The 22,280-nt window shown below is 36.3% G+C and overlaps 1 pseudogene; it reads left to right on the forward strand.

Moving 5' to 3' along the window:
- Window positions 1–496: 496 nt before the first annotated feature.
- On the forward strand, window positions 497–17,511 carry LOC120618610 (heat shock cognate 71 kDa protein-like; annotated as a pseudogene).
- The last annotated feature ends 4,769 nt before the right edge of the window (window positions 17,512–22,280 follow it).

Below are 22,280 nucleotides of genomic sequence, written 5' to 3' on the forward strand. Positions count from 1 at the left end.
AAATAGAACATAGTAATTTAATCTTATTGGGACTGAGCTTTAACCTCATTAATCAATTCCTGCCAGGGGAAGGGGAGGAATACATTCTGGTGAGGTGACCACCTGGGAACTCAAATCTACAATCAAGGAATATATCATTGGAGCTAAGGGATAAGATTATTATTCAGAAAATTTGGATTAAATCAAGGAGATTCAGAGAAGAAGGTGCTGGAATTTTTTGAAATTTAGATATAAACAAATATAGAGTTCAGTTTAGAGCCTTTGGCTTGTGGTTTTTATTTCTTCAATTATTTAATATTTGATTATCAGTAGTTTTCATATCCTGGATATTGTCTTTATAATACCAATTAGTTGCATTAATATATTGGTTAAGAAAATAACACTACATAGTAAATAACTAGTAGACACATTAAATAGTAATAGTTAAGTTTCCATTATCTGTACTAAAGGAAGGGAAGGCTGGGTTCAAATCATTGAGAACTGTTAATGCCTCTAGATGGAGTATGAGAAAATTTTTGATGAAAAACTCCCATGGAGAAGCGATATTTCAGGTAAGGGGCCCTCTCCTGATGTTATGTAACAGATCAACACACTAATATGCTGAAAACCAACTCTTAAAAAAAAAAGCTCTAATTTGTAGCATTCGCCAATTTCACTGGTGTTATGGGTTGCAGTGTGTCCCCCCAAAATATATGTTAAAGTCCTAACTCTCAGTACCTCAGAATGTGACCTTATTTGGAAATATGGTCATTGTAGATATGATTAGTTAATATTAGGTCATATGGGAGGGAGTAGGGTTGGCACTTAATCCAATATTACTGGTGTCCTTATAAGAAGAGACCCAGAGACAGAGACACACAAGGAGAACGCCCATGACCACAGCAGAGGAGATTAGAGTGATGTGTCTACAAGCCAAAGAATGCCAAGGAGTGATGGCCACCACCAGAAGCTAGGAAGAGGCAAGGAAGAATTCTACCTAGAATCTTAGAGAGAACCTAGCCCTGTCGACACTTAGATTTCAGACTTCTAGCCTCCAGAACTGTAAGAGAATACAGTATATTTATATCATTGATATTATCTTTGTAATATCAATTAGTTGCAATGGGAGCTTTTCATTGTTATACTGGTTAAGAAAATAATACCGCATAATAAATAACTAATAAATATGTAAAATAATAGTAAACTCTCAATTTAATGGTACTTTGTGGTATTCTGTTAAGGCAGCACTAGGAAATGAATACATATCTATCTGAATAATATCTATTCAAATCCTTTGCCCATTTTTTAAATTGTTTTTGTTGTTGTTATTGTTGTTGAGTTTTAGGTGTTCTTTATATATTCTGGGTATTAATCCCTTATCAGATATATAATTTGCAAATAATTTCTTCCATGGGATCCCTTTTCATTCTATTGAGAGTGTCCTTTGATGCAAAAAAAAAGTTTTAATTTTGATGAAATCCAATTTACCCACTTTTTCTTTTGTTGCTTGTGTTTTTTGTATCAGAAAAGTTTTAGTTTCTAATTTAAAAAACATCATGTTTTTTGCCTCATGTACCCCTGGGCCAGGTCCCTTTGTTAAGATTCTGTTGAAAAAGGATACTTGCACAATTGGAGTGGAAAACTAAGGTAATTATGATTGTTCAGGATGCAACAGAGAGGGTTTGAGGGTTTGATGTGCTGACTGTTCACCAATCAGTCCTGGAAGTCTTTTTAACAGAATACCGAAACAGTTCAGAGGTGGAGTTCAGGACACAAAGGTCTTTGGGAACCAAATAGACAAGGTGTTGAGATGAGGTTGAGATAAGATAAAAATAAGATGAGATAAGCATATTAGGAAGGCCTTTGTTTAGAAGACTGAAAAGAGGGCAGCTTCACTTTGCTGATGTCTACCAGGCGATTAGCACACTCTGATGGAGGACCCTGCTTTTTCTGACACAGAGAGAAGGGGTTAACATTTTCCTGAATTTTATTTGTATTAGGATGTGAACCCTAAGTGACATTGCGGGCTCATTTTTGACGATAGGGTATTTTGTCCTCTGGCTCACCATTGCCCTTTGCAACCTGCTTTCCTAAGAAATTCAAATTTACATTCAAGTTAGTTAGACTAGAGCAAGTTGTTTAATTTGCATTTCTCTGATGATTAGTGATGTTGAGTATCTTTTCATATGTCTATTGACCATCTGTACATCCTCTTTGGAGAACTATCTTTTCAGGTCTTCTGCCCATTTTTTAATCAGATTGTCTTTTTGGTGTTAAGTGGTATGAATTTGTATACATTTTGGATATTAAGCCCCTATTAGATGTTTGTTGGAGATTATCTTCTCCCCTTAAGTAGGATGTCTTTTCATTTTGTCGATGGTTTCCTATGCTGTGCAAAAACTTTTTACTTTGGTGTAGTCCTATTTGTTTATTTTTATTTATTTGTTTATCTTGCCCAAGGAGACACGTCAAAAAATATATTACTAAGAGCAATGTCAGAGAGTTTACTGCTGTTTTCTTCTAAGAGTTTTATGGTTTGGGTTCTTATATTTAAGTCTTTAATCCATTTTGAGTTTATTCTTGTACATGATGTAAGAAAGTAGTCTAGTTTCATTTTTTTGCATGTATCTGTTTAGTTTTCCCCACACCATTTATTGAAAAGACTGTCTTTACCCCATTGTAAATTTTTGCTTCCTTTGTCATAGATTAATTGATGATGTAGATGTGAATTTATAGACCTTCACTGCTTATCTTCCAGTCATTGCTACTGAAACCAGACTACTCCAGCTCTGTGCTGACTCTGCAGAATTTAAAGCTGCCTCTACGGTACATAGACTTTTTGCTGCTTCACAAATACACAGCTTCACCTAGAATAGGATGTGGCAGGCCAGTCAACAGTGATTATTGCTTGCCTCTGTGGGTCTCTAGACCATTTGATCATTGCTTTCCAAGACTTTATTACCTTGTAGTCTCCTGGGCAGATGAGAAATATTTCCACAGAGGACAAGATAACCAGCCTGATGTGACCTATTTACTAGTTAAGTCTATGACCTGATCAGACTGCTGCTCATCAGTAGGGCAGACATATGTCCACTCGAGAAAGCCTGGAACAAGGAGAGAGATGACTTCGCCTATGGAGGATGCCACATTTTTTGTGATCAGGAGGCAACAGTGATCCTGCCATATGGGCAAAAGTGGCGACAATTGGGATACTCTGCCTGGGGTTGGGGAGGTGGGACATGAAAAGCATTCATAGTGGTATGTGAGTGATATCAGGGAAAATTTATCACAGAAATTTACTAAAAGCAATCTGTTATAGAGCATCTGTAATTTGTAGATTTATTTTCTTCAAGCAAAACTTCTATGTAGCTAGAATGATTGTGAACCATCTAGATTTCAGGTTGGAAGTTTCAGCCAAATTTCCATAAATTAGCCATACACGTATTTTATAAATGTTGGAAGCAAAATCTCTAACTTCCTGTCTTCTATTATACTGTTTCTCTCCTGCCTCTGTCTCTTTGTCCAGGAGCACTGTGGAAATTCAATCTGTGTCTATTTCTACATTAATCAGAGGCCAGTCCTCTGGACAAAAGGCTATAACTAAGCAGCTATTAGAAGTGGAGAATATTATGAAGGTTAGCGTGTAATTACAACAAAATGCAAACAACAGAAGATAAAAAATAATAATAATATTACATGCAAGTGAGTACACCAGGAATTTTTGCTGTTATTTATGGTATTTTTAGGAAGAAAAAATAAATACAGTACTAGAACACTTAACATATATAAATAATTTTTTCCAAAGTCACACTGTTAAAAAAAATTAAGCATTTTGGTATTAGATATTTTTTTGTTAGAACACGGAGAATAAATAAATGAATGAATAAAAACTTTTTGTGGAAATTAAGTCTTCTGGCTTCCAGGTCAGATTCAGCCAAAAATATTATTACTTTTATATATGCCTCGATCTTCATGTTAAAATTCTGGTGCAGCCAGAGTTTGAACACACTTTTGCTGTTCCATGCTGCATGCAGGTTTACAACTCCTTCATCTTCGAAAATATTATTTACTCATTCAAGTCAATTGGTTTCCCTGGAACACTGTGTTGCACCTAATAGTCAACAGTTCAGCATCTTTTTTTTTTTTTTTTTTTTTTTTTGCTTCAAGGAATAGCAGACAAAATGACAGTAGCATTTTAAGGTGGGTTTTAGTTGCCCATACATAAACACGTGTATTGTTTGATCAAAAAATATAGTATTCAAGTGAAGATTACAGAGATCTATTTGAAAATCTACTTCATCTCAACTAGTTTTAAATTCAGAAGTTGCAATTCAACTCATTTCTATTTGATCATATCATACCGGGCTGATTTTAAAGAACCTAATAGCTTTCATTCAGTTTAGACCAGAATATCACCAATCTCTAGACTGAGTAGTATAACACTCACTATTAAAATAAAAGCAAATTATTGTAATGTAATGACACCTCCAAATACCAAAAGCAGACCCATGGATGTTAAGTTGAAATACAGAGACCAGTATTCCTACTTATTATTTGGGGGCAGAAATATTCAGTTTTACTGATAACAAAGTAAAATGGAAACTGTGTGGTGGAGCGGGACTTGGAAATCCCACAGACTAGATTATAATTCCAGCCCTTACACATATAAACTGAATGACTCTCCCAGAGTTTGAATTTCCTCATCAGTAAAATGAAGATTAACAAATACATGTTACAGTTGATGTGGGGATAAAAGAGAACAAACACAAATGTCATGGACTGTGTCTGGTTCTTAGAGCTGGTGGCATTCAACGAATGTTAGTCCCCTTTATGCCTTTTCTTTGCTTGTACTACAAAATTAGAAATATGAAGCTATAGGAGATAGTTTCAAAAAAGGCTGAATTGAAAACTTTTGTTATAAAAAAAGGGATTGGAAGAGCGTTAATTTTGTGGCATTGGGATTTGTTGGCATATATTTGGAGCTTTGTGCCTACAAGATGTTTGTAAAACTTTAATATCTTTAAGAGGACAGTTTGGATGCCATCTTATTCCTCTGATATAGAACTTCCTTCCTTTTCTTACATTTGTGGACACTTCCTTTTACTGCTCTAAAATAATGCAAATGTCTTTCTGTTGTCTGCCTATCCTAATAGTTACAAAACAGTCTTTCACTAGTGGATGCTACAGAAGTTCATATGCAGATTACAAACTAAAAATTTCTCTAAGATCATTTAATGGGTTTTTTGTTGGTGGGGAGAGGGAGGAAATATTTTAAGTTTAAAATTCTATACGCTACAATAGAAAATGATGATGACTTGTTGCATATGTTTATCACACTATATTATATTTATATACATATTTTTTCCTGTTTTAGAGTGTAAATTACTTGAGCACATTGACTGTATCATGTGTTCTCTGTACCCCTGGTGCATAGCTAAGCGCAAAACACACAGTGGATGCTCAATAAATACTTTTTAAAAAATGTACTAAGAATTAATCTTGGTAGACATAAAAATACATGAGTATAATCTATTAACATGGCTAGGACATTAAAATTCAACCTCCAGCTGTTAAAATCTTATCCATCTTTCAAGGTCTAGCCCAGGAGCAAAGTGGCTTCTTTCCAGCTACTCCCCTGATCTTCCCACGACCCCAAGAGATAATCTTCCTCATTTTGGCATTCTCGTAGTATTTTTACCTCTTTTTTTTTTAACATTTGCCAATTTCTACCTAATCTGTTCAGTGACTCAGGTAGAAATTATTGTTAACTGATGCCTATTCATTGTCGTGTCATCTTTAAGTCTCTCACAGTGCCAACAGATAGTAGTGCCAAATGCTTCTCAGAACCACTCCTCATTCAATAACAAAGCTCTGAAATCTTAAAGTAAAAAAAAAGTTTTAAAGTAGCTTTAAAATCCTTTTGGAAATAGGTATATTCATAACAAAATGAATATAGAAAAATACTAAACTTTTTTATAATAGAAGGCTACTACTTGGATTTCCACCTAAATTCCATCATTTATTTGTTGCTGGACCATGGTCAAGTTACTTAGCCTCTCTGTGCCTGAGTTCCTTCATCTATAAGATAGGAATAATATTAATGCCTAACATTTACAGTTGGAGACAATATATATAAAGGTGTTTGAAGAGAGCTTGTCACATAGTGAGCACTCAATAATTGTCACCTACTATTTAATAAAATAACAGACTCAGAAATATTGCTACTTCAGATCCAGTTTTTCAGAATAATATCAGACATTGGAGATGGGAAAGGAAATGATATTGATAAGAATTTTTTTAAAAATTCTATTATGATGAGAACCCTTCACATAAGATCTACCCTCATAACAGATTAAGTGTACAATATACTATTGAAATCTATAAACACTATGTTGTACAACAGATCTCTAGAATTTATTCATCTTACATCATTCAAACTTTATGCCTGTTGATTAGCAACTCTTCATTTCTCCCTCCCTCCAGTTATTGGCAACCAACTTTCTACTCTCTGCTTCTACGAGTTTGACTATTTCATATAAGAGATTCCACTTATATAAATGGAATCATTTGTCCTTTTGTGACTGGTTTATTTCACTTAGCAGAATGCCTTCAAGTTTCATCCATATTACAGGATTTCTTTCTTTTTAAAGACAGAATAATGTTCCATTGAATGGATATGCCACATTTTTTTATCCATTCATCTGTCAATAGGTATTTAGGTCATTTCCATGACCTAATAGCCATCTTGGCTATTGTGAACAGCGCTGCATGGAACATGGGAGTACTAATATCTCTTCAAGATCCTGATTTCAATTCTTCTGTATAAATACCCAGAAGTGGAATTGCTGGATCATACAGTATTTTTTTTTTGAGGAATTTCCATACTGTTTCCCATAGATGTATAATTTTGCATTGCCACCAACAATGTACAAGGATTCCAATTTTTTCAAATCCTCACCGACACTTACTATCTTTTTTCTTTTCTTTTTTCTTTTCTTTTTCTTTTTTTCTTTCCTTTCCTTTCCTTTCCTTTCCCCTTCCTTCCCTTCCTTCCTTCCATTCTATCTTCCTTCCTTCTTTCCTTTATTCCTTCCTTCCTTCCTTCCTTTTCTTCCTTCTTTCTTCTTTTCTTCCTTCTTTCTTTCTTTCTTTCTTTCTTTCTTTCTTTCTTTCTTTCTTTCTTTCTTGTTTTTAGCAATAGCCATCTTAATGAGCATGAGGTGATAGCTCATTGTGGTTTTGATTTGCATTTCCCTCACGATTAGTGACATTGAGCATCTTTTCATATACCTATTGGCCATTTGTATGCCTTTTGTGGAGAAATGTCTACTCAGATCTTGAGCCAGTTTTCATTCAGGTTATTCATGTATTTTGCTATTGAGTTATATGAGTTCCTTACATATTTTGGAAATTAACCACTTCATTGATATGGTTTACAAATGTTTCTCCCATTCTGCAGGCTGGCTTTTCACTCTGTTATTTTTTTCTTTGCTGTGCAGAAACTTTAGTTTGATGTTGTCCCATTTGTCTATTTTTCCTTTATCTCCTTTGCTTTTGATGTTGTATCCAAGAAATCATTACTAAGATCAATGTCATACAGATTTTCCTGTGTTTTTATAGGAGTTTTACAGTATCAGTTCCTACATTTAAATTATTAAATCACTTAGAGTTGATTTTTGTTCATGGTGCAAGATATGGGTCCAATTTCTGATGTATGTTTTTACATTGTTAAATTGGTTCTTTCTCTTTGCCATTCAATTTGTGTGGTCCCCACTTCAACTCCACAGTCCATCTGTTTTGGTTTTTTTTCTTCTCTTCTTGTAAGATTCATCTCTGCCTAGAATTTCTTCTCTTCTTGTAAGATTCATCTCTGCCTAGAACAGGGCTCATTTCTCTCTGCTTTGCTTCCCACATTCCTTACTGTCTCAGATATGCATTGCTTCTGGTTCTCTCCTGCTCCACCTTTAGCCAGCATGTGTCAGGAGGAAAATTTTTCTAAGTAACATTCTGAGATTCAACTCTCAAGTAATAATTCTTCCGCCTTTAGTCATTTATATTCTTCAGTTCACAGAAATGTTGAGTCAAATGCTTTCCAATTGCTGACCTAGATAATATCCCTAGATTTTAAAAGATAATATAAACTTTATTTTAGTAGCAACCATGAATCATCACAGAAGCTAATGAACTTGGGAGTTTTATGAAATCATCTAAGCGTATAAAGCATATTTTCCAAGGTTCCTTTTTCTTAGTTCAAAGTCACAGAAATTGGAATATGGTAGAACATGACACCCAACCCCTTGTCTAAATAATTATGAGTTCTAAATCAAGCTAAAAGTTAATTAAAATACGTTCTATTTTAACTTTACAAAGGTCATGGTTGAATTTAGAATTCTCAGACTCCTTGGTATAAGAATGTGGTGATGGAGGGCCAATCCTCTTCCTTTTTACCCCAACTCTGTTTCTCGCTTGAGGAGCCTTACGCCACATTGTGTGGACCCCCTAAGCCCCATTCAAACTCCATCCACACATCTTTACCCACTTCAGACAACAGCCCCTTGTGTACCCTTTGAGCAAGTACAGTCTACCCTTTGAAAATGGACCCAAAGAAGAGGCCATGCAGTCTCAGAGCCATTTGAACAGGGTCCTGAGTGCCCAGTGTGTGGTCTAGAAGAGAGGGTGCAAGCTCCAGGTAGAAAGGAGTACAATCAGGGGAAGGCCAGAGCACAGCGTCTAGGGCAGGGGTCCTCTTGCCCAAGCCAACTGCTCAACTCAATGGTGCATCATGTCCTCTCAGTCCACCTTGCATTTCCGTCTTGACCCAATGGACAGTTCATGGAAGTGTAAATTTTCCATGTTCTGCCAGCATCCTTCCTCAAGCACAAGCTCAAGCTAAACTTTCTGCCCCAGAGCATCTCCAACATCTGTATGGCTTTTTTTGTAGGTGTTTTCCCTGCATATAAATGCAGCCCAGAAACACCTGGACGTTAATGACCGCGGAGGAAGCCTCAACCTGTAATGGGCTGGAGCAGGTTGGCAAATGCTCAAGCCTCCCATTGTTCCATGTAGACAATTCTGGAAAGCTTTCCGTGAGCTTCTTTTGAGACCCTGGTAGAAACAAGCCCTCTGCTCACAGCAGCAACTTCAATAACACTCCCTAACCTTGGTTTTTCCTCCTTCCCTGTCTCTCTCTCCCTGCTCTCTCACACTTGCTTCCTGGAATCGCTTCCCAAATAAACCACTCACACCTAAGTCTTGACCTCAGGCTCTGCTTTCAGGGGTACTCAAAAGAATAAAAGGACAAATCTGGGAAATAGAAAGACCAGCTCCTTCCAAGTACAACCACACCATCGGCACAAGCTCACTGGCGTCCATCATCAACAATCATTCAAAAACTTGTCCTGAGGTGAAAGTATTCTCCACACATTTGTTTTATAACCTAAACTAGAAAGAGTTTTTGATTTGTTTGTTTGTTTGTTTTTCTTTGAGGGGATAATTCCTTTGCTCTTTCCTCTATTTTAACGTCTAAATTTCTTTTATGAAACCTCATTTCCATGGTTAAAATTTCCTGAATTGACTGTGGCTTGTTGGGAGGCAGGGTGGAGGAAGCTGCTATGGCAAATGAACACGGAAGGAAAGTAGAGCAGAAGCAAAAAGCTGTTACTAATTTTGAACAAGAAAAAGTGCAAATGGCCCCTTTTCACAGCTGACCGTTGGCTGAGGACTGCATATACTATTCCTCTGGTGCCAGAGAACTTATCCTGGCAGGAGTCCTAAGAGGGAACCTGATCAGGGAGCTCCCGGTGACCAGGTTCTTATCTTATGCAGAGAAAAAGAATTCAAAGGCACGCAAACAGCAAGCAGGAAAGCGCAAGTTTTATTAAGGAGAAAGTACACACTTAAGAAAAAGTGCTGGCAGCTCAGAGAGAAAGTCCGCCCCGAGCTGTCCGAATTACAGGCTTTTGTTTTATTGGGGGTGGAGGTGTCCCAAGGCTATCCATCCTGCTTCCTGGCCTTGGTTTGTTTCTCTTGCTGGAGTCTCACCATGAATTCAAAACAGGGAGAGGGCTAAGAAAGGAACAGGGGAGAAATTCCAGAGCTGCAGGGAGAGGGCTGAGTAAGGGAGTAAGGGAAAATTCTAGAGCTGCATCCTGGAGTGGGGTGGGACTTCCCTAGGCTAGCTATCCTGCCTCACCTAGATAATGCCCATTTCAAATTTTTGACACAAGATTTATAAACACATTCTTCAGGTCAGCTCTTTTTCCAGATTTAAGGCTCAGAAAATTGGGTCAGAGATCAATCATAGCCATGGCCAGGCCAGCGGTCATATTCTGTCACCTGGGGACTTTGTCTGGAGTCAAGGCCTTAGGCTTGGCCTCCTACAGGGTTCATTGCTCCCAGGTCCTGGTGCCTATGGAAAGGAGCTATTTGACAAGGCCAACACACACCACTTATTACATAACCTGGCCCTGGAAGGGGTGCCCCACTGCAGAAAGCTCCTCTGGACTGGACTGGGTTGCTACTGGCCTCTGGAACCACCTATTCTGTACCAGTTTTTACTTCTAAGTTCTGAGTGGAGACCCCAGAGAGCAGACTTTGGCCCCTGTGGGAAGGAGCCTGCTACCCTCGGGCAGGCTTGTCTTGGCTCTTTGAGCTTCCTTGTGTTTAACTTCTGGGTAATTTTTTGAGAGTTGAAGCCAGAAGAAGATTAAAAAAGAAAAGCAAATTAGAAAAAAAAGAAAAAGAAAAAGAAAATAGAGTCACTATGCAATGAGAGGCCTGAGTAGGGCCATGGGGCTCTTCTTGCTCGCACCCTAATTCTGCCTTGAGACTTCAGTCGCTCCTGACCTGAAAGTGAACCTGGCCACCAACTATTTATCTCCATGCTTTAAAAACCAAAATTGGAGTGAGTGGCAGAGAGAGGATCAACCTGGGAACACTAATCTTAGAGCTAGAAGGAAACATTGACTAATCTCTCACTTAATGGATGAAACTCTGCTGTAGAATTATAGCCTAAGGTTTTGAAAAATTAATCCTAAACCCTCAAATGGTTGCTATTTAATAATGTTTTCTACAAGCAAAGGGGTTATTTTATACTGTAAACTGGTGTGGAGGGATGCTCCCAGGTGCAAAGGCTGGATGGAGCTGATTTCATCATCTGTGCTGACCCCCAGTGGCGGGGGTAAGAGGCACACAGAGGAAGAGCTAGTGCACCAAGAAACACGTTTACAGATGTGAACTAGACAATTAATTCTCATTAAAATCAATGTTAGAATACCTGATCGGTCTGGTCCTCCTCTTGAGAAATCAGAATGCTATGCCTATAGTTATGAATTAACACCTTTCATGTACAAGCTCTGGAAAATCAAATTTTCACCTCCAGATACAAGGACCTCAAAAGGATTTTAAATAGTCTAAGTATTATTTAACAAATATTTATTGAAATGGACCATGGGCCAGGTACTGTCCAAGGCCTGTGGGATAGAAAGATCAATAATGGGGTCTTTGGCTAGAGAAACTCACAGTTCTTACCGTGGAATGAACAATCAATAAATCACTGCATTCAGTACAATGTGCACTATAATAAACGGTATAATGACCTTTTTTTTTTTTTTCATATTTTCTCCTAGGCAACAGTGGTTCAACAAAATGTAAATGGAGGAATATAGGGATACTCTCCCTCACCCCTGCCAATATCTAAACAAATCTTCCATAGCTGCCTCTCCAGTCTCTTCTTTTAAGATACTAACACCCTAAGAAGTATGATATGTTTATCAAATCCACTCTCCTTTGCCTGAGGTCAGCAACTTTTATGAGATAATTTTGCCTCTCTTCTATACACCTGTAAATCTAGTTTGTAAAAGGCTTTGAAGACAAAACAAAACAAACAACAAAACACTTCCCTATTTTACAAAACGTCTATTAAATTGACCACTTTATTGTTTCTTAAATATTAGTGTAGAAGCTACAAATTAACTTTTTAAAAAAATATTAATTAATTTTTTTATGGTGACATTGGTTAACGAAATCAAATAAGTTTCAGCTGTACACTTTAACAGTAAGGCATATATGTATATATTTATGCTGTGTGTTCACCTCCCATAGTTAGGTTTCTTTCTGTCACCACATATTTGACCCCCTTTACCCTGTCTACCTCCCTGCCCTCACAGTGGTAACCACTAGTCTGTTGTCCATGTCTATGAGTCTCTGTTTGTTTGTCCTGTTCATTTGTTGCTTTTAGGTTTATATTCCACATATAAGTGATATCATGTGATTTTCAACTTTTTCTGTCTGGCTTATTTTGCTTAGCATGATTATCTCGAGGTTCATCCATGTTGTCACAAATGACAGTATTTCATCTCTTCTTATGGCTGAGTCATATTCCATTGTATATATGTACCACAGCTTCTTTATCCAATCATCTATCATAGGACACTTCAGGTGCTTCCATGTACTGGCCACTGTCAATAATGCTGCTATGAACATTGGTATGCAAATATCTTTTTGGAGATGAGTTTTCAAGTCTTTGAGGTAAATACCCAGAAGAGAGATTGCTGGATCATACGGTAGAGCAATTCTTAGTTCTTTGAGGAGCCTCCATCGTGTTTTCCATGGTGGCTGTACCAATCTGCAGTCCCACCAGCAGTGTATGAGGGTTCCTTTTTCTCTGCATCCTCTTCAACATTTGTTATTACTTGTCCTGTTGATTATAACTATTCTAACAGGTGTGAGATTGTATCTCATTGTGGTTTTGATTTGCATTTCCCTAATAGCTAACAATGTTGAGCATCATTTCATATATTTGTTGGCCATTTGTATGTCCTCTAGGGAGAAGCATCTGTTCAGGTCCTCTGCCCATTTTTTGATTGGATCGTTTGTTTTTCTGTTGTTACTAAGTTGTATGAGTTCTTTGTATATTTTGGATATTAGGCCCTTATCGGAGGTGTTGCCGGCAAATATATTTTCCCATTCAGATAGTTATCTCTTTACCTTGTTGACGATTTCTTTTGCTGAGCAGGAGCTTTTTAGTTTGATGCAGTCCTATTCATTTATTTTAGCTTCTACTTCCCTTGCCTTTGAGGTCAAATTCATAAAATACTCTTTAAGCCCAAGGTCCTTGAGTTTAGTTCTTATGTTTTCTTCGATGCACTTTATTGTTTCAGGTCTTATATTCAAGTCCTTAATCCATTTTGAGTTAATTTGGGTGTGTGGTTATAGACAACAGTCTATTTTCATTTTTTTACAGGAGGCTTTCTAGTTTACCTAGCACTATTTATTAAAGAGGCTTTCCTTTCTCCACTCTATGTTTTTGGCTTTACAAATTAGCTTTTTATACCAATATTAACAACGTCAAACATTAGAAATATTAATTTGGTTACCATAAAAGTCTCAGAACAAAATAGAAAGGGCAAACTTGTAAAACATGCGAAAAGACAACTTAAATAGAAAATGGCTGGACATATGGTAATGAAGCAAACAAAACAAAACTTAGCAAACGGTATTGTGAAAAGAAAATAAATGTGCTGACCAGAGCTTTGGGTGTCTTTGTCATGCAAAATGGAAAATGGAAAAGGGGACATGCATTAATCTGAATATATTAACCAATTTCATTAAAAAGTAAACTGAAATATATTCATACTTAGTAGATGAACAAAAGAAATAAAGCTTTAGATTTGGGCAACTTTGGTTAAAATGATGTAAGCAACTTCGAGTCATTAAAAAAATAATTAAAACTAAATTAGGCCAAAATTTAAGATTAATTTAATTTAATTAGGATTTAATTATATTTAATTAGTAATATAGGGAGAAATATTACCTAAATAAGTAACAACCAAGGAATGACACATTCTAAAATATCAAAAGCTATTATGTCAGTGACAGATATCACTGAGAAAGGACTAAAAATAATAATTTTTACTTTGTAAGAAAATGTTAGACTTTTGGATAAAGATAATTGGATGAAGTTGAATCATGGAATCTACCTCTCTCAATATCTAATGACATAAACTACCCAGAGAAACAACATAATTCCCCTTGAGTAACAAAACATGGAAAAGGGCATAATGTCAGGGTATAAACTTTCAGAAGGAGATGGTGGCTAATGAAATAGAAAGTTTTGGCAAGACTCTGCCAGATGTCAAACCCATTCTCATCAACAAAATGAGTCCAGATGCAGAATCTAAAACCACAAACCCATAAGGACCTCCAAGAATGTTTGCTATAGTTTTAAAAAGAAAAAATAATAATAAAAATTTTGATACTGTATTAAAATTTCTTCAAATATTTTATAGTAAAATTATATTTATTGTGAAATATGTGACCACTTTAAGATATTTGACATGATAGTGTCTCCAAAAATGAGTGTTCAGGACCTACCATATTTCTAAACGAACCTGCTAATATGTCCTATATTGAAGAGACGGGGACTTGGAATAGCTTTATCTTGTCACGGAGTGAAAAAATAATTCCTCTAAAGGTCAGCATTGATTTCACTTTCACTTCAGTTATTTTTCAATGTTAAATTCAAGGAAAATACAACTAAAATAAAGAACTCAATGGATAGGCTCAACAATAGAATGGAAATAAACGATAGACGATAAAGCATTGAACTTAAGAACAGTGAATAGAAATTACTCAACTTGAACAACAGAGAAAAAAATAGGTTGAAAAAAAATGAACAGTACCTCAGGGACCTTTGAGACAATAACAAAAATTATAATATTTGTATCATGGAGTCCCAGGAGAGAAAAAAGATGGGGTCCTGAAAAAGCATCTGAAGAAATAACGACTAAAAACTTACCAAATTTGGTTAAAGACATAAACCTATAAATGAATGTCAAGCCAAAGAAATCCATGCCAAATAACATTATAATCAAACTTCTAAAAACTAAAGGCAAAGAAAAAAATCAATCAAAGAAGCAAGCAGAGAAACGATACATTATCTGTAGGGCAACACCAATAAACAAGAGTTTACTCATCCAAAACCGTGGAGGTTGGCAGGAAGCGGCACAATATTTTTCAAGTGCTGAAAGAAAAGAATAGGCAACTGTGAATTCTGTGTCCAGAAAAACTATCCTTCAGGAAAAAAGGGGAAATGAAAACATCCTCAGATGAAAAAAAAAAAAGAGAATTGGTCACTAGCAGACCTACCCTTAAAGAATGGAGAAAAAAGTTCTCCAAATATAAAATGATAACCAAAGAAAGCTTAAAACTTCAAAAAGAAAAGAACAATGGAATGGGCAAAAATAGGAGTAAATATACTAAACTATTCTTCTCATGAATTTCTAAGATCGTATTTGATGGTTTAAGCAAAAATTATAACAGCATCTGTTTGGTGCTCAATATATGTAGAGGAAATACTTAAAACAATTATATTTTAAAAGCAGGAGTTAAAGGACCTAAGTGGAAGTAAGTTTTTAATATAGACAATCCCAAGATTTTAAAATGAAGAAAAAGAAACATGATCTGACTACATGCTGTCTACAAGAAACTAACTTCAAACACAACAACATAGGTGGGTTGAAAGTAAAAGGATGATAAAAGATATGCTAACATTAATAATAATAAAAACTGATCTCATTGAACGGGAGGGCAGGGATTTGATCTCTCTTCTTTGCAAGCCGTACGTACTCTCAAGCAACCATCAGTTGGCATTGATCCTGGCAGCACCTACTCTTGTGTGCATGTCTTTCAGCATGAAAAAGTGGAAATAATTGCCAATGATCAGAGAAACCGAACCACCCCAAGTTATGGTGCCTTTACTGATACCTAATGATTGATTGATGATGCTGCAAAGAATCAAGTCGCAATGAACTTCACCACCATGGTTTTTGATGCCAAATGCCTGATTGGCATCAGATTTGATGATTCTGTTGTCCAATCTAACACGAAGCATTGGCCCTTCATGGTGGTGAATGACTCTGGCAGGCCCAAGGTCCAAGTAGAATACAAAGGAGAGACAAAAAGTTTCTATCCAAAAAGGGTTTCATTACAGTTTCAACAAAGATGAAAGTAGTTGCAGAAGCCTACCTTGGGAAGACTGTTACCAATGCTGAAGTACCTGCTTACTTCAGTGACTCTCAGCATCAGGCTACCAAAGATGCTGGAACTATTGCCGGTTTCATTGTACTTAGACTCATCAGTGAGCCAATTGCCTCTGCTATTGCTTACAGCTTAGACAAAAGATTGGAGCTTAAAGAAATGTGCTGATCTTTGACTTGGGAGGTGGCATTTTTGGTATGTCAATTCTCACAACTGAAGTTGAAATATTTGAGGTTAAATCTACAACTGGGGACACCCACTTAGGTAGAGAAGACTTTGACAACCGAATGGTCAGCCATTTAATTGCAGAGTTCAAGCTCAAGCATAAGGACATCAGTGAGAACAAGAGGGCTGTTTGTCGCCTCTGCCTCCATAATGCTTGTGAATGTGCTAAGCATACTCTCTCTTCCAGCGCCCAGGCCAGTATTGAGACTGATTTGCTCTATGAAGGAATCGACTTCTATACCTCTGTCATCTGTGCCTCATTTGAAGAATTGAACACTGACCTCTTCCATGGCACCCTGGAACCTGTAGAGAAAGCCCTGTGGAATGCCAAGCTTGACAAGTCTCAGATCTATGATATTGTCCTAGTGGGTGGTTCTACTAATGCCCCGAAGATTCAGAAACTCCTACAGGACTTTTTCAATGGAAAAGACTTAAATAAGAGCATCAACCCTGATGAGGCTGTCACTTAGGGCACAGACATCCAGGTAACCATCCTATCTGGAGACAAATCTGAAAATGTTCAAGACTGGCCGCTGTTGGATGTCACTCCTCTATTCCTTGGCATTGAAACTGCTGGCAGAGTCATGACTGTCCTCATCAAGCTCAATCCTACCATTCCTACCAAGAAGACACAGACCTTCACTACTTACTTTATGAAGGTGAGTGGGCCATGACCAAGGATAACAACCTTCTTGGCAAGTTTGAACTCATAGGCATACCTCCTGCGCACCTCGTGGTGCTCCTCAGATTGAAGTCACTTTTGATATTGATGCCAGAGGCATCCCGAATGTCTCTGCTGTGGGTAAGAGTACAGGAAAAAAGAACAAGATTACCATCACTAAAGATAAGGGCTGTCTGAGAAAGGAAGACATAGAGTGCATGATCCAGGAAGCTGAGCATTACAAAGCTAAAGATGAGAAGCAGCAGGACATGGGGTCTTTCAAGGATTCACTTGAATCCTATGCATTCAACATGAAAGCAACTGTTGAAGATGGAAAACTTCAAGGCAAAATCAATGATGAGGAGAAACAGAAGATTCTTGACACATGCAACGAACTCATAAACTGGCTTAATAATAACCAGACTGCAGAGAATGAAGAATTTGAACATCAGTAGAAAAAGCTGGAAAAAGTCTGCAACCCCATCGATATGAAGCTGTACCAGAAAGCAGGAGGCATGCCAGGAGGAATGCCTGGGGGCTTGCCTGGCAGTGGAGCCCCTGCTTCTGGTGATACCTCTTCTGGATCCACCTCCGAAGAGGTTGATTAAGCCAACCTTGAGCACAGATTTAGTATTGGTCCACACAAAATATGAAAGGACCCACATTTGTAGCAAATTCCACAGCAGTTTTAAAGTTCAACTGCTATACAGTAAATAACTGGTCATTCTTGATATCTGAATATGAAATATGTGTACAGGGAAAGGAAATAAAGATGTACTTTATAACCACTGTATTGTAAAGTAGAAAACACAATGCCTTAAACAAAACTGTATTTAAAATTGGCACCAAAAATAATAATAATGAGAGTAAGAATGGTTATAGTGATAACAGATAATAGAGATTTGAGAGGGAAAAAAATGAAAAGGGATGAGAGAATATTATATAACGATTTTTAAAAATCCACCAAGAAGACATAGAGATACTAAATGTGTATGCACCAAACACTAGAGCTTCAAAATTAAAATAAATACAAATGTAAACTTTTAATTAAAATTAGCATTATAGTGATCCTATCTATTCATTATTATTTTAGTTTCTCCATCTTTCTATTACCTATCTTTCCACCTTCCTATTTATCTGTATATGTGCCCGGAGGGGTAAATGGCATAAGATTTTCCTATATTAATGACAGTTGTTTCTATGGGGTTGGGAATGGTTCTTTACTATCTTTTTTGTCCTTTGCTATATTGGTCGATTATTTTTTAGATGAGCATTTCTTATAACAGTAAAGCCATAAAAATAACTAATTAAAACAACTAAATTAAAATAATTTATAAATTAATGAGTTCAATGTTTAAACTTTTTATTGGCATTCCAAATTAGATTCAAATTAGATTTTGGAATAATATCTCACAGAAAGCAGATGTGCTCAACTTATGTTAACTCTGCATTTGCCTGTGGTTTAGTTTAAGCGATTTGCTTTGTAAAGGAACGCAAATCCAACCATGGTTTGAATATATATACATGCTTATTTGCTGACTTAATTAAAATGAGATAGAGTCAACTCCTCACTTGAATAAAGCAGAGCATCCTGATCTGTGTGCTGGGGCACCACGTGCCACAGTTATGTGGAGATGACTGATGTTTTCAGACATCAGAAAGAAGGCTCACTGGGGCCTGAAGTGCTAGAGCTCCTGAGCCATTCAACCCTGGCCACAAGCACTTTTGTCCATTTACCTGCCTCTGCTATAGAAATATTAATTCTGTACATGCTATGATGCAAAACTTAAAAAAAAAAAATGGACCTGGGAGATTGATTACACCCTTATAGGTAAGTCATAATGATAAATGAAGGTGAAGTTTCTTCTGGATTAACTAAGAAATCTCATTAATATTTATGTCAATTTAAATATCATTAAACAGATTATTAAGACAACCATTAGAATTGTAGAATCGTAGGATCTGTAGGTTACAGTTCATAGAACATAGCAATAATCTTTTAAATCTATGTATCTTAAGAGACTCCACAATTAAGCAGAAATTAAAACAATAGTAGTACTACTGTGAATACTTTAAAGTTACCAATTTATCAGAATTCAGGAGATTTCCTGCCTTTCTGCAATGGAAATAACAGGGAGACTAATTCATTTATGTTATATTCCTAAGATTATTTTTTACCAGCAGCATTCTCAAGGCTAAGCACAGTAGTTCCAAATAGCACCAAGGAGAAAATGCAGGCTTGAGAAGATAAGATATTAAAATATGGAAAAGGAAGAGTCAAGAATATCTAGGACACTATTTAAGAATAAAGAGGAGAGATTTACCCTGCTAAAGATTAGAACTTTTATGAAGCTACAGCAATTAAGACAGTGTGATATCACCACAAAGATAAACAGACCAAAGAAACTGACCCAAGAAGCACAATAGAGAGTCTCCAAACAGACCTCCACATATTTAATCTTTGAGATGCGATGTAGGTGACATGGCAGATCAGCAAGGAAAGAAGGCACTTTTCAATAAATAGAATGAGAAAAAAATGGTTATTGATATAGGGAAAAAATAAAATTATATCCCTACCTCATTCTATATCCAAAAATTAATTCCACATTGATCGAGGACTTGAATGTCAGAAGCAAAACTTTAAAATGTTTAGTAGAAAATATAGGTGAATGAGATGCAAAAAGATATTTAACCATTAAAAAGCTTAAAATTTTTGATTACAGCAAAATTAAGAACTTCTTCCCTTAAAAAGTGAAAAGACAAACTATAAACTGGAAAAAGAAATTTGTAGTGCATAAAACCTACAAAGGGTTAATATCACAACAACACAGTATAAGGAGGTCCTATGAATTTGTAAAAAAAAATGACAACCGAATAGAAAATTGGCCAAATAATTAATAGGGATTTCTCAGAAGAAAAAGTACATGATCAATAAACATATAAAAATCTACTCAACTCCAGTATTCAGGAAAATGAACAAGACGTTTTAAATCTATTCTGTTGGCAAATAATAAGTAGTTTTACAATGTCAAGATTGTATATCAAAAAGATCGCTTATTTACTATTTGGTGAGAGTTTAAATTAGAACCACCACTTTGGAAAACTGAATTATCTCATGACGTTGAGTATTCTGATATCTATGGCAGAGTAATTCCTCTACTATAAGCTGAGAAACTCTTGTCCATGTGCACCAGAAGACAAAAAACAAAAAACAAAATTCAGTGTCATTCATAATAGTGAAAATCTGGAAATAAACCAAATGTTTATTAATAGAATGAGTAAATTAACAGGAAAATGGATGAATAAGCTTTAAAAAAAAAACTAAACTATATGTTGTTTAAGCAATCATGTATATGTGATAAAACATATTTTTTTTAAGTAAGAGAATCGTAAACGAATTTAAGATAGTGGTTACCCCTGGGTTTGGAGGCGTGAAACAGAAAAAAAGCACCAGTGAAGAGCAGATGTTCGCTGTTTCGGTCAGCATTCTGGTCCTTGGGTTGCGTGGTGGCTTCATAGGTGATCACTATATTATTTAAATACATTCAAACATATTTACGTAAGGGCCCAAGCACAGTCAAGGATGAACTATGAAGCAAGGTGCACTATGAACCAAGGATTATGATTAATTCATTTGTGTACTTTAATTCATTTTAAAAAGGGAGAAAAGTGAAACAAAAGAAGAGAATTTTTAACAAGTGGAATAAAAGGCTTCTTATCATTTTCTTATTCTATAATTTTCTTTGTTGCCTCTTTAGCAATGTTTTATTTTAAATTTGATTCTTCATAAAATTTTTTATCTTTGCTCTCCAGATTTCTCTTCCAAGTCTATTCTTAAATACACAGTGTTCACTATTTGTTAGTATCCAGGTGAGAAAGTTCAGAATATATTCTTTTAAGAGTTCAGTTTCTGCAGCATGTTGTATTAATGTTTCATATAAACTATTATTTCTTTTCCAATTGTAACTCTAATTTAGAAACAAAGTGGCATGATACTCTACATTGTTTGGGTTGATTTTTTCAATGTAGCCCACACTAGAATTAAATTGATGAATCTAACAACACAGATTCACCAATGGCCAACACACTAATCTCTCATCTGCTAGTTGCTAGTTATGTTATCGAACAGAGTTTGTCCACCTGGCACTAACAGAGCCAAACATTAAATACCGAAAATTGCAGTGGAGAAATATTGGCTATTGTACTATGAATGACGCCACCCAACAGAACTGGAAGCTAATGCTCAAAAAGCCAGAACTCCCTGATGGTGTGTAGGTTACAGATTGTATAGGACAAAGTCATAAGACACCATGGGTTAGGAGTTCAGAGTTGTGCTGGGAGTTGACTGGTTGGAGGTGAGGTAAGGGTAGTAAATCATTTCTTCAGGTCTTGAGGACAGTTCTGAGGTCTGTTCCGGGGTCCCTCTGTCCTATTTCATTCAGCCTTAGGGCTCAGGAGCTGAAACATAACTTAGGTAAAGATGATATCCTTAGCCTGCCAGAGGTCAGGCCCTTGTGATCATTAGTCAGGTCCAGGCTACTGTCTTCTGCTGTTTCAGGGGTCACTGATTATCTAGGGGAAAGGCTAGGTCTGTCTCTCTCTCTCTCTCTCTCTCTCTCTCTCTCTCTCTCTCTCTCTATATATATATATATATATATATATATATATGTATATATATATATATATGTACATCATTTCTCTCTCTCTCTCTCTCTATATATATATATATATAAATCTATATATATATCATTCTCTCTCTATAGATAGATAGATAGATAGATAGATAGATAGATAGATAGATAGATATTCTCTATCTCTCTATCTATCTATCTATCTATCTATCTATCTATCTATCTATCTATCTATCTATCTAGAGAGAGTGATTTCTAGAGGTAGCATATAAAGCCAAATTTAATCAAAGTCATAAAGACCCTCTGTTTCAGCTATCACTGTATTTTTCCACTGAGTTGGAAAGAGAAAGTACAACTCTGTGAAGCTAGACTAGTGTGTTACTCATAACATTTAAGGAGCTTTGTTTTTTTAACCTTTCGCTGCTTAACTGTCACACATCGCATCTCAGGTGAAAGGCACTTATATTATGGGGACTTTCCCTTAGTGCCTTGTGGCACCTTGAGAGCAGACCTTCATTTAGAAGCATTTAAATACTTGATATTATCGACATGACAAAGGAAGAAATTGGTATCTTTTAGTTCCTGAAGACAAGACCACAGTGACAGTAACTAGGTCAAGCCATGGCACCCAGAGAGTCAGTCTGGGTTTGAGAGTGAATCCCCTTTATCTTCCTGTCATGACTCACCACTCATTGACCAGATCAGCAAGTTCAGGTGGAACAGTGCAGCAAAATAGCAAACATCAT

The sequence above is a fragment of the Pteropus medius genome, unplaced genomic scaffold, assembly GCF_902729225.1.
Source record: "Pteropus medius unplaced genomic scaffold, Ma_sr-lr_union100, whole genome shotgun sequence".
Taxonomy (NCBI): Eukaryota; Metazoa; Chordata; class Mammalia; order Chiroptera; family Pteropodidae; genus Pteropus; species Pteropus medius.